Source organism: Chrysemys picta, chromosome 2, assembly GCF_011386835.1.
Source record: "Chrysemys picta bellii isolate R12L10 chromosome 2, ASM1138683v2, whole genome shotgun sequence".
NCBI lineage: Eukaryota > Metazoa > Chordata > Testudines > Emydidae > Chrysemys > Chrysemys picta.
In genome coordinates this window covers 63,536,603-63,553,089 of record NC_088792.1, presented here as the reverse complement: position 1 = coordinate 63,553,089, position 16,487 = coordinate 63,536,603, and positions in this window count along the sequence as shown.

Sequence of the window (16,487 nt, the reverse complement as noted above, 5' to 3'; positions counted from 1 at the left end):
TTCTTTAAAATGTCAGGCTTTGGGGGAAGGGAAAGCAGAGAAGGCAGCTGTCCTGATTAATTAAAGAATCTTCTTCTCCTTCGCATGGTGTTGGAGGCTGAAACCAATCCCTATGCTCAAAAAGATGAACTGTGTGGAAGATGGCCAAGTGATTATATCAGCTCCATGGCCTTCCTCACCAAGAGGAAAACTTAAAGGCAAGTATTTTATAAAGCATAAACAATTGAAAAATGGTTGGCTCTGGGTTTGTCCTTGACCGAATGGAAAAGAGCTTCTGCTGGAATGAAAACAAGTATTTAATCAAAACAAAGCAGCCAGTGCTCCTGATAGAGGAGGAACAGATTCCTGGCTGACTATCAGAGTGCTCTGGATCAGTTAATCCATCTCAGAGCTGGAGGGATTTATTCTTCTACTATAGCCACATAATTATATGGAGATGGAGTTATGAATGGGGGTGGGTGGAAGACACTCACTAGTTACTTAGTTGAATTCTCTCAAAGTATCCAAGACCTACATAACAAGAAAAAATGCTTCTGCATCCATGGCAATTTTAAAATGGATTACAACAGTTAATAATTTTAAGAAAATAAGACATAATGTAATACATATCATTAGTAACATATTATAAGAGCTGGAAAAACACACAGTGTTTTTCAGACATTGAGCATCTTGTTTAGAGAATTGGCCTTTAAAGATACAGCTCAAATATTATAAAGGCAAGTGACATCAACTTGGTAATAATCTGCCAGAAAGGGTAACAAAATTAACTGACTGCCTCAAGTACACATTTTGCGTTTTGTTTCAAGTGTGCATATTTTAATGTTGTGCATCTATTTTCTTATAAGAAACAGCAGTCCCATTTCAGAATACTTATAAACCCATTCAGATTGTTCCCATAATTATCCTAAAAGCATTCCATAATACAGTAATTTGATACTGTACTTTTGGTTTCACTTAGTCTTAAAAATATTCAAACCTTAACTGTCAAGGCTGCTTCCCCACTTTGAACTTTAGGGTACAAATGTGGGGGCCTGCATGAAAACGTCTAAGCTTAACTACCAGCTTAGATCTGGTCCGCTGCCGCCACTCCCAAAATGCTAATTCCCTTCCCTGGGTAGCCTTGAGAGACTCTTCACCAATTCCCTGGTGAATACAGATCCAAACTCCTTGGATCTTAAAACAAGGAGAAATTAACCACCCCCCTCCTTTCTCCCACCAACTCCTGGTGGATCAAGATCCAACCCCGTTGGATCTAAAAACAAGGAAAAATCAATCAGGTTCTTAAAAAGAAGGCTTTTAATTAAAGAAAAAGGTAAAAATCATCTCTGTAAAATCAGGAGGGAAAATAACTTTACAGGGTAAACAAACTTAAAGAGCCCAGAGAATCCCCTCTAGCCTTAGGTTCAAAGTTACAGCAAACAGAGATAAACACTCTAGCAAAAAGGTACATTTACAAGTTGAGAAAACAAAGATAAAAACTAACACGCCTTGCCTGGCTGTTTACTTACAAGTTTGAAATATGAGAGACTTGTTCAGGAAGATTTGGAGAGCCTGGATTGATGTTTGGTCCCTCTCAGTCCCAAGAGCGAACAACCCCCAAAACAAAGAGCACACACAAAAGCCTTCCCCCCACCAAGATTTGAAAGTATCTTGTCCCCTTATTGGTCCTTTGGGTCAGATGTCAGCCAGGTTACCTGAGCTTCTTAACCCTTTACAGGTAAAAGGATTTTGGAGTCTCTGGCCAGGAGGGATTTTATAATATTGTACACAGGAGGGCTGTTACCCTTCCCTTTATAGTTATGACATTAATACATTATACATGTTGTGAAAAAAGGTTACCATTTATTTTATGATGGGAGAACAAATATGGCCAATCACTGCCCAGAAAAATCAACCACTATCCATCACAAATGACACAAACTTTAATAACAATATGAGTGAGCCCATGGTAAGGACCCCAGTAAGGACTGATGGGAGTTGCACACAAGGTGGGGGCTGTGGACTAGTGCTGGCCCCTCTATGGTGGTGTCAGTGCTATTGGTGAGATTGGAATGGCTCAGGGCAGGTAAAAAGGCACCTCTGGGTGCATCTTACTGCTGCTCCTTTTTAAAGCAGCTTCCAGTCTGATTAGAATGTGGAGCCAACTGCAGCATATATGTTAGCCACCTTGGGGCCTAGACATACGCAATCGGGACCATGGTGTATTAGAAAGTGCACTAGCTGGTACCTCCTCCTAGCTGGACCAAATTAAGGCGTAGGCACTATAGGCGTCTCTAGTTTTCTGGCTCCTGGAGTCATGTCACTACAATACCTTACTTTCTTCTTCGAGTGCTTGCTCATATCGATTCCAATTAGGTGCGCGTGCGCCGCGTGCATGATCATCGGAGAATTTTCTACCCTAGCAACACCCGGTGGGTCGACTGTGGAGCCCCCTGGAGTGGCGCCTTCATGGTGCTGGATATATACCCCAGCCGACCCAGTGCCCCCTCAGTTCCTTCTTACCACCCGTGACGGTCGTTGGAACTGTGGAGCGCTGCATAGCTGTTCTCCACTCTCCCTAGCTTTACTCGTTAATTCTTGTAGATAGTTGTTGGTTATATACTTATAGATTAGTAGTTTTGTTGTTAATAGTTTTGTAGAATAGTTATAAATAGTTAGCGGGGGTTTATCCCCCCCTTTTTTCCCCCGGCGCGCAGCCGGGCTCATGCCCAAGGCTCCTGGCTTTAAGCCGTGCATGACCTGTGCTAAGCTTATGCCAACGGGAGACCCTCACGACTCTTGTCTGAAGTGTCTAGGGGAGTCTCACCAGACGGACAAGTATAAAATCTGCAAGGCTTTCAGGCCCAGGACCAAAAAGGAGCAGGACTTTAGACTTAAGCAGCTCCTTATGGAGGTGGCACTTAGCCCAGATCATCCTTTGGTGCGCCAAGTTCCGGCACCGAGAGCCTCGGTGCGCAGCGTCCCTGCGGCGCTTTCCGGTACTGCACCACGAGGAGACGCGGATAAGGCCCCACGGCACCGTCCTCCATCGGCACCGCGTCCGCCGCAAGCCCCTCAGCGCCTTTCCCTGTCTCCAGGTCATAAAAGACCCCGTAAGACTCAGGACGCTACCATACAACAAGCACCAGCTCCCCCCGCACCGGTGGTAGAGCTGCGTCCGGCTTTGGAGCACCAGAGGGTGCAGGCATCGTCGACACCGTTGACTCCGGCACCAGGGCTGTTGAGTCCGGTGTGGACTGGCTCAACGCCTCGTCCTGTGGTTGAGCCCTGTCTCCCCTCTACGCCGGAGACATTTGCGACGGCGAAGGACCTCATCGCCCTCACGGAGCCGGCGCCATCTCAGACCGCGACACTGCATCCCCTCCGCACGGTGCAATCCAGGGGCAAGCCTGCCCTGATACGCCCTCCATCTCCGAGCGTGGACTCGCGGCACCGCTCCCGGTCTTGGAGCAGGTCCCGACGCCGCTTGCAGTCCCAGCACCGGTCTTCATCTCGGCGCCGGTCGTACTCACGGCCCAGATCTTCCTCCCGGCACCGGTCCACTTTTCGGCACCGACCCGAGCATCGGTACCGGTCAGAGTCCAGACGCAGTTCCCGGCACCGGTATGAGCGATGCTCCCGTTTGTGAGGCCGCTCCCGGCACCGAGTCTACAGACGGTCTTCATCTTCGTGATCCAGATCGGGATCCCGGTACTGGCATGGCCGGTTTCGCTCCCCGGCACCGCGCAGAGACCGCTCGCCTGTGGACCGGCACCGCTCGGCACTGTTCCAGGATGAGCCTCTGCAATCACGCTTGGCACCGCCCTGGCCCTTAAGATCGGCATCTCGTTCGTCGGAAGGTGCCTCCTGATCAGCAGACCCTGCTCAGGGTCAGGCTCCGGACGACTTGGGCCATTGGCAGGAGGGGGCAGAGGACCCTAGACAGGACCCTGCACATTGGTCTTTCTGAACCCCATGGGCATATCACCAAGCTCAAGGGGCTCCACCAGCGGTCTCTTGCTCGGCACACTCTGAGCCCAGGATACCTGAGGCCACCATCTTCCGTCCTCCCCCAGGGGGCATGGAGACTCCTGTGCTAACACCCATGCAGGTCCCAGACCCCGGTGCAGGGGATCCTGCACATCAGGGACCCTTGGAGCCGGACCCACCTCTGGATCCTTTACCTCCTGAGGCATCCTCCTCATCTTCCCCAGATGAGGCGGTGGCGGGCACAACAACCTCAGGCCCACCTCCAATAGACCTCTGTGCTCACCAAGACCTGTTATGTAGGGTGGCACGGAACATGGACCTACAGGCAGAGGAGATAGTGGAGGTGGAGGACCCGGTGGTGAGCTGATGCCTCATCCCGGGTGGCGTTGCCCATTATTCGCACGATCCAGGCTAACACTAATGCCATATGGCAAACCCCAGCCTCCATCCCTCCCACTGCCAGAGGTGTAGAGAGGAAGTACTTTGTCCCCTCTAAAGACCATGAGTACCTCTATACACACCCTCCGCCATGTTCACTGTTAGTTTCCTCAGTGAATGCAAGAGAAAGCCATGGTCAGCAGGCGGCAGCACCCAAATCGAAGGACGCCAAACGCTTCGATTTGTTTGGACTTAATGTTTACTCAGCGGCGGGTCTGCAGCTCAGAGTCGCAAACCAACAGGCGCTCTTGAGTTGGTACAATTACAACTCCTGGAATTCCATGGGTAAATTTAAAGAGTTGGTCCCCCAGGACTCGAGAGAGGAGTTTGGGGCCCTAGTGGAGGAAGGTAAAAAGGTGGCTAGGACCTCCTTACCGGCCTCCCTGGACATAGTGGACTTTGCCGCCAGGACACCAGTGTCTGGGATAGCCATGAGACGCGTCTCCTGGCTTCAGGTATCGGGGTTACCGCCAGAACTGCAGCAGACCCTGCAAGATCTGCCATTCGAGGGGCAGGGGTTGTTCTCGGACAAGACGGACTTTCGATTGCAGAGCTTCAAGGACTCCAGAACCATCATGCGCTCCCTGGGGATGCATGTCCCAGGACCCCAGCGCAAGCCCTTTAGGCCCCAGCCACAGAGGTTCTACCCTCCTCCTCCTCGTCCAAGACAGGACTTCCCCAGAAGGCGGGGGCGAGGTGGCAGACGGAGGTCGACCGGCCCCCAACCCGGTCAGAACCAAGGCCTTCCTAGACCACCTTCAGGGCCTAGGCAAAATTTTTGAAGGTGCGCTCGAGGACGGCATGCTAGCCACTACCCAGGATCCATTCCCTTTATTTCGGGATCGCCTCTCCCATTTCCACCGTGCTTGGTCCCTTATAACCTTGGACTGTTGGGTCCTTCGCACAGTGGAGAGGGGATACGCTCTCCAGTTTTCTTCGTTCTCTCCCTCCTACCCTCCCTCCCTGTCCCTCTTCAGGGACCGTTCTCACGAGCATCTCCTTACACAGGAGGTTTTTGGGCTCCTTTCTATGGGGGCCATAGAGTTAAGGGGCAGGGGGTTTTACTCCTGCTACTTCCTGATCCCCAAAGCAAAAGGGGGTCTGCGACCCATTTTAGATTTACGCGGACTCAACAAATTCATAGTAAAGTTGAAGTTCCACTTGGTCTCCTTGGGGACCATCATCCCTTCCCTGGATCCTGGAGATTGGTACGTCGCCTTCGACATGAAGGACGCATATTTTCATATAGCAATCTACCCCACACACAGGCGCTTCCTTCGATTTGTAGTAAACAATGTGCACTACCAATTTGCCATCCTTCCCTTCGGCTTGTCCATTGCTCCGAGAGTGTTCACCAAATGTCTGGCTGTCGTGGCAGCATACCGTCGTCGACAAAGGATACAGGTGTTCCCGTATCTAGACGAGTAGCTGGTGCGCAGCCACACCAGGGAGCAAGTTCAAGTTCACGTCCAGATAACACTACAAACATTTCACGAGTTAGGCATCTTACTCAACAAAGAAAAGTCCACTCTGGAGCCAACCCAGAGAATAGAGTTTATCGGGGCAGTCTTAGACTCCGGATTCGCCCAAGCTCTTCTGCCAGATACTCGGTTTCACACCATCGCAAACATCATCCACGGACTCCAGGTCTTCCCGATCACCACGATAAGGACGTGCCTCGGCCTGTTGGGACACATGGTCTCTTGCACTTACATAACCAGGCATGCCAGACTTCAGCTTCGCCCACTTCAGGCCTGGGTATCGTCGGTGTACCGTCCTTATCGGGACAACCTGAACATGGTGGTCATGGTTCCGAACTCGGTCTTGACCTCTCTCACCTGGTGGCTGGACCACAAGGCGGTTTGCGCAGGAGTGCCGTTTCACGCCCCACATCCCTCCCTGTACCTGGTCATGGACGTTTCATCTCTAGGTTGGGGTGCTCACCTCGGGGAGCACCATACACAGGGCCTGTGGACCGCATCCCAACTAGCTCTGCACATCAGTGTTCGAGAGCTGATGGTGGTGCGCCTAGCCTGTCAGGCATTTCTCGGTCTCCTACATGGCCGTTGCACGTCAGTCCTCACAGACAACACCACGGCCATGTTCTACATCAACAAACGAGGAGGAGCCCAGTCGTCTCTCCTATGCCAAGAGGCCATTCACCTGTGGGAGTTCTGCATTGCCCACTCGATACATCTAATGGCATCGTTCCTCCCTGGAGTCCAGAACACTCTAGCGGACCGTCTCAGCAGATCCTTCCAGACGCACGAGTGGTCGATCCGCCCGGATATCATCTATTCCATCTTCCAGAGGTGGGGATTTCCCCAGGTCAACCTGTTCGCCTCACGCACCAACAGGAAGTGCCACGCGTTCTGCTCCCTCCAAGGACAATCTCCGGGCTCCCTGTCGGATGCTTTCCTGCTATCGTGGAAAGACCAGCTGTTCTACGCTTTCCCTCCATTTCCACTGGTCCACAGGGTACTGCTCAAGCTACGCAGAGACAAGGCACATATGATTCTAGTCGCTCCAGCTTGGCCAAGACGGCACTGGTACACCACGCTTCTGGAGCTATCGGTACAGAGTCCGATCACGCTTCCATTGCGCCCAGACTTGATCTCTCAGGAGCACGGCCGACTCTATCACCTCGACCTGCAATCACTCCACCTTACAGCGTGGATGCTCCATGGCTGAATCGGACAGAGCTACGATGCTCACATCCCGTGCAACAGATTCTGCTGGGAAGTAGGAAACCCTCTACACGGACCACTTACTTGGCCAAGTAGAAGCGTTTCTCCTGTTGGTGCGAGCAGCGGGCCACGCCCCCCTTGCAGGCGTCAATTCCACTTATACTTGAATATCTCCTATCCCTAAAACAGCAGGGCTTGGCGATATCTTCGGTCAGGGTACATCTGGCTGCTATATCGGCGTTCCACCCAGGAGAACACTCTTCCTCGGTCTTCTCTAACCCGATGGTCGTCAGATTCCTCAAGGGCTTAGACCAACTATACCCACAGCAACGTCAACCGGTTCCGGCGTGGGATCTTAACCTGGTTCTCTCCAAGCTCACAGGGCCCCTGTTCGAGCCATTGGCTACCTGCTCACTCCTTTACCTATCTTGGAAGACAGCCTTCCTTGTAGCCATCACTTCAGCAAGGCGTGTTTCTGAAATCAGGGCTCTTACGTCTGAGCCTCCATACATAGTCTTCCATAAAGACAAGGTGCAGCTTCGCCCCCACCCTGCCTTTCTTCCCAAGGTGGTATCAGCTTTTCATGTGACCCAGGATATATTTCTCCCGGTCTTCCATTCTAAGCTGCACGCCACCCGTCAAGACCAGCGTATGCACTCCTTGGACGTACGCAGGGCCCTTGCTTTCTATATTGAGCATACGAAGCCCTTTAGGAAGACGACGCAACTCTTCATTGCAGTGGCCGACCGGATGAAAGGCTTACCGGTCTCCTTGCAACGTCTCTCCTCTTGGATCACATCCTGCATTCATGCTTGCTACGACCTGGCCGGTGCCCCGACGCTGCGCCTCACCGCCCACTCCACGAGGGCCCAAGCCTCCTCAACTGCCTTCCTGGCTCACGTCCCGATCCAGGACATTTGTAGAGCGGTGGTTTGGTCATCGGTCCACACCTTCACCGCTCACTATGTGCTTGTACAGCAGTCCAGAGACGATGCTGCATTTGGATCAGTGGTTCTGCACTCAGCAATGTCTCACTCCGACCCCACCGCCTAGGTAAGGCTTGGTAGTCACCTAATTGGAATCGATATGAGCAAGCACTTGAAGAAGAAAAAACGGTTACTCACCTTTGTAACTGTTGTTCTTCGAGATGTGTTGCTCATATCCATTCCAAACCTGCCCCCCTTCCCCACTGTCGGAGTAGCCGGCAAGAAGGAACTGAGGGGGCGCTGGGTCGGCTGGGGTATATATCCAGTGCCATGAAGGCGCCACTCCAGGGGGCTCCACAGCCGAGCCACTGGGTGTTGCTAGGGTAGAAAATTCTCCGACGATCGTGCATGCAGCGCGCGCACACCTAATTGGAATGGATATGAGCAACACATCTCGAAGAACAACAGTTACAAAGGTGAGTAACTGTTTTTTTCTGTTTAAATGCTAAGATTTTTCTAATCCTTGTGATTACAAACAAAAGCTTGAAAATGTGACCCAAGAGTAACAGATGCAGAGATATCTGTCTGAGTCAGCAGAGAGCCTGAAACAATAACTCTGAGAGGTGTGAATTTCAACACTCACTAGCATACTCTGTTAACCTTTGTTCTCCACCAGAGGAGAAGAGTGCATGAGACCTGGTCCACCTATCAAATCCCATAAATCCCAGATGCTGGTGTATGTACTGCAGAGCCGCCCCTGAGCTAATGCTCCTGGGGCTGAGGAAAAGGGAGCCCCATACTACAGCCCCCACTTCCCTGGGATGGCAAGGTGCTCTCACATAGCTGCCAAGTTTTGTGCAGCTCCATGGATGACATTTAATGAGGTAATTTGCATATTTGAATTTAATTGGCACATAACCATAAACTTCACCCTAAAAATGTGTGGCTATAGAACTAGTGAAGTTGTTATCTTGTTTGACATCCGTACTAAATGAAGTCCTCTGTTTTTCTACACTCTGAGCAGCAAGACAAGCTTCATGCAATGGGAGGCCAAGGATCCTTGAGGTTTTGGGTCCTGGCACAGCTTGTCCTGTTTTTCCCTTCCCCAAATCAGCTTTTTCCATTCTTCACTCATGCCTTCTCTGCTCCGCATCCAGCCCCCATCTCTCCCTGCTTGCTCTTGTTCTGCTGCTGCCACACTCCATAACCATGTACAATAGAGTCCATCAGGAGGAACTGCAGCCCCTGCTACTGTTTAGCTGGATGCGTGAAATTTTGACTAAGGCAGGCATTACAGGGCTGACAAATGCCGGAGTGTCAAACAATGTGTGATGCATGATAGCCCTGCTCTTGGTGCCCCAAATGGTGGGCAGAGCCATAGTGCAGGGATGGGAATCACAAGGGGCCCTGTGTCATGGTGTACTAGAGCCTCAGATTGCCTTAATCCAGCCTTATTCTGTGGTACACTCTTGAGTGCTATAAATTCTGTCCCATTGCTGCGTAGACACACTAAATTGGAAGGACATCTTTATGCATTCTTGTCCACCACTTGCTCCCCAGTGCATCTGTTCATCGCAGGACAAGATTCAGGCCTATATATATCCAATTGCATGCAATATACATGCTACTCACAAACAATTTACTTTGGGGACCTATCCCTGCAAAAGTAAGAATTCATTTTTAACCTCATGCTGGCTCTATTACCCTTCCCAACCACAACCCAATGTGTTCTCTAAAAAGTCTGAGAAAGTCAGCAAAGGACTTTCTAGCCCTCTTAAGGTAAGAACATATTATTCTTGGTTTGCATTGGTTCTGATTTGGTTGCTGCATTTTTTTAAATCTCGTCATACAGTATAATAGGAGTAAAATTTGTGGCAGTGGAATTAATAGCTTTTGATGTTATCAGATGCTTTGCAGATGCTTTCCTGCTGTATTTAATCAAAATCAGAGTTATTGCTTCCTATTCTCCAAGGTTATGAACATTATCTGTTAATCATATTTATGTGAAACTCTGGCATTGAGCATCTTGTTTAGAGAACTGGCCTTTAAAGATACACCATCAGCTCAAATTTAACCCTAAATCTGGGTTTTGTGAAAATTAGTATTTGAAAACCTAAGCCCAGCAGAAAAGCTTCCATTATTTTGTTTTAAATTCCATTTGAGTGTTTTTTAAATATAGTAAGTACATATTCCTCTGAAGGAATTTGCAACTAATTGCAGCATTATGCAAGCACATGAGACCTGGAAAAAGAAACTGAGTAGAGACAAATGCAAAATAGATTTGTGTATTTCCATTGTCCGAGTCCAGTGCAAGTGAACTGCACAAAGGAGACAAAAAAAATGTGTTAAAAATAAAATTACATTGTTTGAAAAATTCTTTCAGATTTGATAATATAACATGTTATTTGTTATAAAGTTAAGGAAATGATTTTTAAAATTGCTGTACCAATATATGATTTTAAAGCTGACAATGTTCCTTTAAGACAGTGGTTCTCAAAGTTTTGTACTGGTGACCCCTTTCACATAGCAAGCCTCTGAGTGCGACCCCCCCTTATCAATTAAAAACACATTTTTATATATTTAACACCATTATAAATGCTGGAGGAAAAGTGGGGTTTGGGGTGGAGGCTGACCACTCATGACCCCTCATGTAATAACCTTGTGACCCCCTGAGGGGTCTCAACCCCCAGTTTTAAAACCCCTGCTTTAAGAGGACCATAAGTACAGTCAATTGATCAATAAAACATTTGTAACTGTTTTTATTATTTTGCTTTTGTAATTTAAAATGTTTTATGATACTATAAAAAAATAAAACTAGTATCTATGATCTTTGATCTTTTAGTTTGATAGCCAAGCAACTACTATAAAGATATAGTCTCCACCTTTCTGGCAAAGCTGGTCAAACATTTTCCAGAACAGTATTTTGTCAGAAAATGCTGATTCGATGACATTGAAATGTTTTCTGGGACCATATTTGATTTTATCAAAAAATGTGATGGGAAATTATCAAATCATTTAATTCATTGTTGAAATATTGATATTAATTATATTAAAATTCAAAATGATAAGGCTGAAACAAAATGTTTTGAGCTGATCTAAATGTTTTGTTTTGATAATTTGGTTTCAGTGTTCCCAAAATGAAATATTTTGGAATATTCGTTTGGTGGGGAATTTTGACTTTTGGTTCCAATTCAGGACAAAAGGAAATTTTGAAATGTCAGAATTTTCTGTGAAATGGAAATCCTGTTTCCCAAACAGCTCTGCTTTCTGGTGACTTTTTTTCTGACAAGGTCTCATTTTTTGTTATTGAGTTTATTCCTTGTGAAAGATGTCAAACGGATAGTCCTGAAGACTGAAGTCTTCTATATAGCTAGAAGGGAGTACGCACAGGTAGGGGAATTGCAAGCTTTCACACAATCTTCCACTACCATGCATCACCCTATTCTAGGACAATTTGAGGGTCAGAGTATAATTCATTCAGGCTCTAGCCTGGCAGACTTTTAGTTATCCAAAGTTAATTGAATTCAATGGAAGTCATTCTATTGACTTCAGTGGTCCTTCAGTCCACTGCTTTGTATGAAAGTAACTTCACACATGAATAGTTCTATTTAATGGAACTACTTAAAGGTTTAAGTGTCTGCATGATTGGGGCCTCAGTCCTTGATCTCTTTGAGATTGCTAACCAAGGTTCCAATGGGTGTCCACCTCGAATCTGGTTCTGAGATTTGGATAAGTTTCTGCTAGGAACTGAAGAATTGACTACTCCATTCACACAGGCCACCAAATGGCCATCAGATGGTAATGACTTCCAGCTGCTACTGACCTGACCTAGATTTGAACTGTGACCCATGAACAAGAAGTCTTAAGAGTCCCAATTTCAGTACCCCTCTCTAAACAGTGTCCTCTAGAATGTCTCATATGCTATAGATTTGATATAAGATAATATAACCAGAAATAACTTCAGATTTTCCATAGAAAAGGCTCAGATTTGTTATTTTAATAATGTGTTACTAGTTGAATTGAGCGCTGGGTACCTAATCATATGACCCCAGATTACAGTTAAATATTTAGTTATCAAGGATTTCTGCTTTTTAAAGAAGCTTACAAATGCACAGTAGTTTGCAATCTAAATATATGAAATTAAAATTAAAACTAAATTTATTTTAGTGCAGAATGAACTGCTAACCCAACAAGTGAAGTTGAGGGCTAGAAATTATTTTCCTGGGGAACAAAAATATTTTCTGAAACCTATAATGAAACAACTTTCTGGAACACTTATTTTAAAGGCAGCATTAAGTATCAGCAATTGTCAGTGGAAGTGCAACTGAAGTTTTTATTCCTTGTAGTCCTTATCAGCCTGAAAGGAACTCTTGCTAGGTAATTTGAAATGGCCCTTTGCTAGCGATAAGAGAGCTGCAACGAATACAAGAAAAAAAGGTAATAAATTCGGTTCACATGTGCACACAGCAATAAAAATATGATTACTGAAATAAGAATCCACACATTCCTGGGAAAGTATGTGGACCATTAATAACATTACAAAGCCACTATACCTAGAAAGCCATTTAAAAATGCTTGAAGCACCAAAATAGTTTAAACAGTGTTAAAACCTGTTAAGATAATACAAGGCAAACTAATTTATTTTGATAATATGCCCTAAAATCTCAGTGTTGTCAGTGTGAGGTATTCACCTTCTTATCACTGTACGGGATTCATAACACCATTACTTGTGTTAACTATTACAATCATAATGCTTCACTAACAATAAAACTACTAACTGATTAGCAGCATTTAGGATTATGATCATGCTATACCATTTTTGCAATTAATAGATGCAATCAGGATGGTTGCTGCTTCTAAGTCACTTTCAAGCTATAGAATTAAAAATAAATAAAAAGTCTCTCTCTTACCTCACTGTATGCAGGTGAAGTATCCACCCTGCTCCTTGCCCAGTACACACATTGCATCTGAATCGCCTGTCACTTACATATGTCTAAAGCAGAAGACTCATGCCCTGTTGGAGTTACTCAAATTTATCCTCTTCCTAAGATTAGCCTTTATTTTTAGCTTAACTAAACATAAACAACCAGTTGGTTATTCCTAAAATTATTCTCTCTAACAGTCCCCATTCCTCTTTACCATGGAGTATTGGGGTTGATAAGCCCCACCTCTTCCGGCTGCCAGCCTGAGTAAGGAAAATCACTTTGCATTTTTATCCCATGTCACAAAAACTACCACCTTATTAAATTCAGACTTTTCAGTGGTAACAGACTAGGAGTGTGGCAGAGATGAATAACTGAGCAATGAAGGCATAAATAATTATAAATGGACAGGTCTTTAAAAGTAATCAGAGATTTTACTGTAAACAAAATAATACACCTTGGATTATATACTTCTATGTGCATCTATGTCGTCTGGGCAACCTGAGCCTGAGAAGGAGCCAGAATTTACCAATGTACATTGTCAAAGAGCCACAGTAATACGTCAGCAGCCCTCCAGCAGCTCCCCTCCTCCCAGCGCCTCCCACGCACTGATCAGCACCTCCCCATCACTTCCCGCACCTTCCAATCAGCTGTTTCGTGGTGTGCAGGAGGCTCAAGGGGGAAGAGGGGAGGAGCGAGGGCACTGCAGGCTCAGGGGAGGGGGCGGGAAGGGGTAGAGTGGGGACAGGGCCTGTGGCAGAGCCAGGGGTTGAGCAGTGCATTGGAAAATTGGCGCCTATAGCTCCAGCCCCGGAGTCGGTGCCTATACAAGGAGCTGCATATTAACTTCTGAAGAGCCGCATGTGGCTCCGGAGCCACAGGTTGGCCACCCCGATCTATGTCAAGACATCCAAGTATACATCCAGTTCAGCAAGTAAGATATGAATAGGTAAATACAGAGACCTGGCTAAGGCCCCAATTCTGCAACGAGATCCACACATCACAGACATATGTTGAAGTCAACAGAGTTTTGTGTGAGCATAGGTATCTACTAGTGCAGGACCATAGGGTGTACTTCACCTGTTAATATTGTCCATATGATATATAAGGGCAGGGCTTTGAAATGAATAATTGTTTGAGAAAACAGCATTATAGAACAGTGATTTTCAAACTTTTTTAGTAGTGACCCCTTTCACATAGCAAGCCTTTGAGTGCGACCCCTCAATCAATTAAAAATGCTTTTAAAATATTTTTAACACCATTATAAATACTGCAGGCAAAGTGGGGCTTGGGGTGGAGGCTGACAGCTTGCAACTCCCATGTAAGAAGCTTGCGACCCCCTGAGGGGTCCCGACCCCCAGTTTCAGAACCCCTGTTATAAAGTAAGTGTCAAAGGGCCCAATCCTGAATTCTAGTGCTGGGTCTGACACTGATTATCATTTAACTTTTGGCAAGTCAAAAATCTCTATGCCTTAGTTTCACCATGTGTAAAATTGCACTAACAACAGTGACTCATTAAATCCTTATTAATCCTTGAAACGCCTATGTAGATATATTTTCATGATTAATACATAATCTTCATAACACTTTTACAAATGATAAAGTGCCTTTAATTTTATTTTAAATTAATTCTTCATTATCATCCAAATTGTTATTCATAAAAAGAAATGACTATGCAAAAAAAATTAATTTTGTATTGTTCCTCACCACTGTAACAGCATAAATTTGACCACATCACTTAATTTTATATTTTTAAAAGTGAAGTATCTTTTCTTTTTACAGTGTAGGTTTTGAAATTACAGAATGTCTGTGATAGAAAAAAGCCTTATTTATGATTGATGCAAAGTTGAAATCCTCCATCACAGTTGTTTAATTTCCAAGGGGTTGGTAAGAAGACAATACATATGTACATAAAAAAGTTGAAAACGCTGATCAACATTTAACATGTATTTTTTATAAATGGAGGAGATTAAAGGCGAGGTGTTCTCATTAAGGCTTCTGAATGCTCCACGTAAGGGTCAGTCAGTACTTCCATTTTAAGCATCTATTTGTCAGGACTGTGTAACTCATACTTCAGATCACTTTAGGTAATAATTTGCCTACATTGTCAACCCTATTTTTATTTCTGAACAATTATCAAAATTGGTTGAGATATAGAGAACAGTAAAACAAGTATATGTGGCTGTTCATGCTACCCCACCAATGTGCCTGAAAGCTGACTGAAAGTTGAAATTAACAGATTTCAGGCCTATTGGTCCTTAGTGGGTTTTTTTAATTCATGGAATTTTGAGCTCCAAATCTGAGACAATTTTTTTTATCTTGAGTTAAGATTTTGTTTTTGCCAAGTTGTATCCTCAAATGAAAACATTAGTCCTTAAAGTGGATCAAGCTCTTCCTGAAATTTCATTACAATAATATTTTGTCTGAGTAAGAAATGTTTCCTGAACCTGTGGTGAATGAATTCAGGGAGTGTAGAGCTAATTGGTTATTATTAATAATTTATGTTACAATTTAAGTGTACATGGTGTGACGGGTTGGATCACAGAAACCCCCTTGGGAGCTGCCACCCGATGTGCCAAGACTACTTCTGCTCCTGTTTTCCCTGCCAGCTCAGGACTCCAGCACCCTGTCTTGCTGAGCCAGACACTCCTGTCTGGCTCCAGACACAGACCCAGGGTCTGAATCACTTGTCCCAAAGCTGCAAGCTTACCCGAAAACAGCTCGCAGTAGTGCGCTTGTCTTTAGCACTCAGATGCCCAACTCCCAATGGGGTCTAAACCCAAATAAATCCGTTTTACCCTGTATAAAGCTTATGCAGGGCAAACTCATAAATTGTTCGCCCTCTATAACACTGATAGAGAGATATGCACAGTTGTTTGCTCCCCCAGGTATTAATACATACTCTGAGTAAATTACTAAATAAAAAGTGATTTTATTAAATACAGACAGTAGGATCTAAGTGGTTCAAAGTAGTAACAGACAGAACAAAGTAAGTCACCAAGCAAAATAAAATAAAATGCGCAAATCTATGCCTAATCAAACTAAATACAGATAATCTCACCCTCAGAGATGTTTCAGTAAGTTTTTCTCAGACTGGACACCTTCCAGGCCTGGGCACAATTCTTTCCCCTGGTACAGCTCTTGTTGCAGCTCAGGTGGTAGCTAGGGGATTCCTCATGATGGCTTCTCTCCTCTCTCTTCTCTTCCCCCCCTTTATATATCTTTTGCATAAGGCGGGAATCCTTTGTCTCTCTGGGTTTCCACCCCCCCTCACTGGAAAAGCACCAGGTTAAAGCTGGATTCCAGTTCAGGTGACATGATCACATGTCACTGCAAGACTTCATTACTCACTTGCCAGCACACACATATACAGGAAGACTCACAGGTAAATACAGCCATCTGCAGACAATGGGAGTCATCAAGATTCCAAACCATCATTAATGGTCCACACTTTACACAATTACAATAGGCCCTCAGAGTTACATTTTATATTTCTAGTTTTAGATACAAGAGTGGTACATTTATACAAACCAGATGATCACACC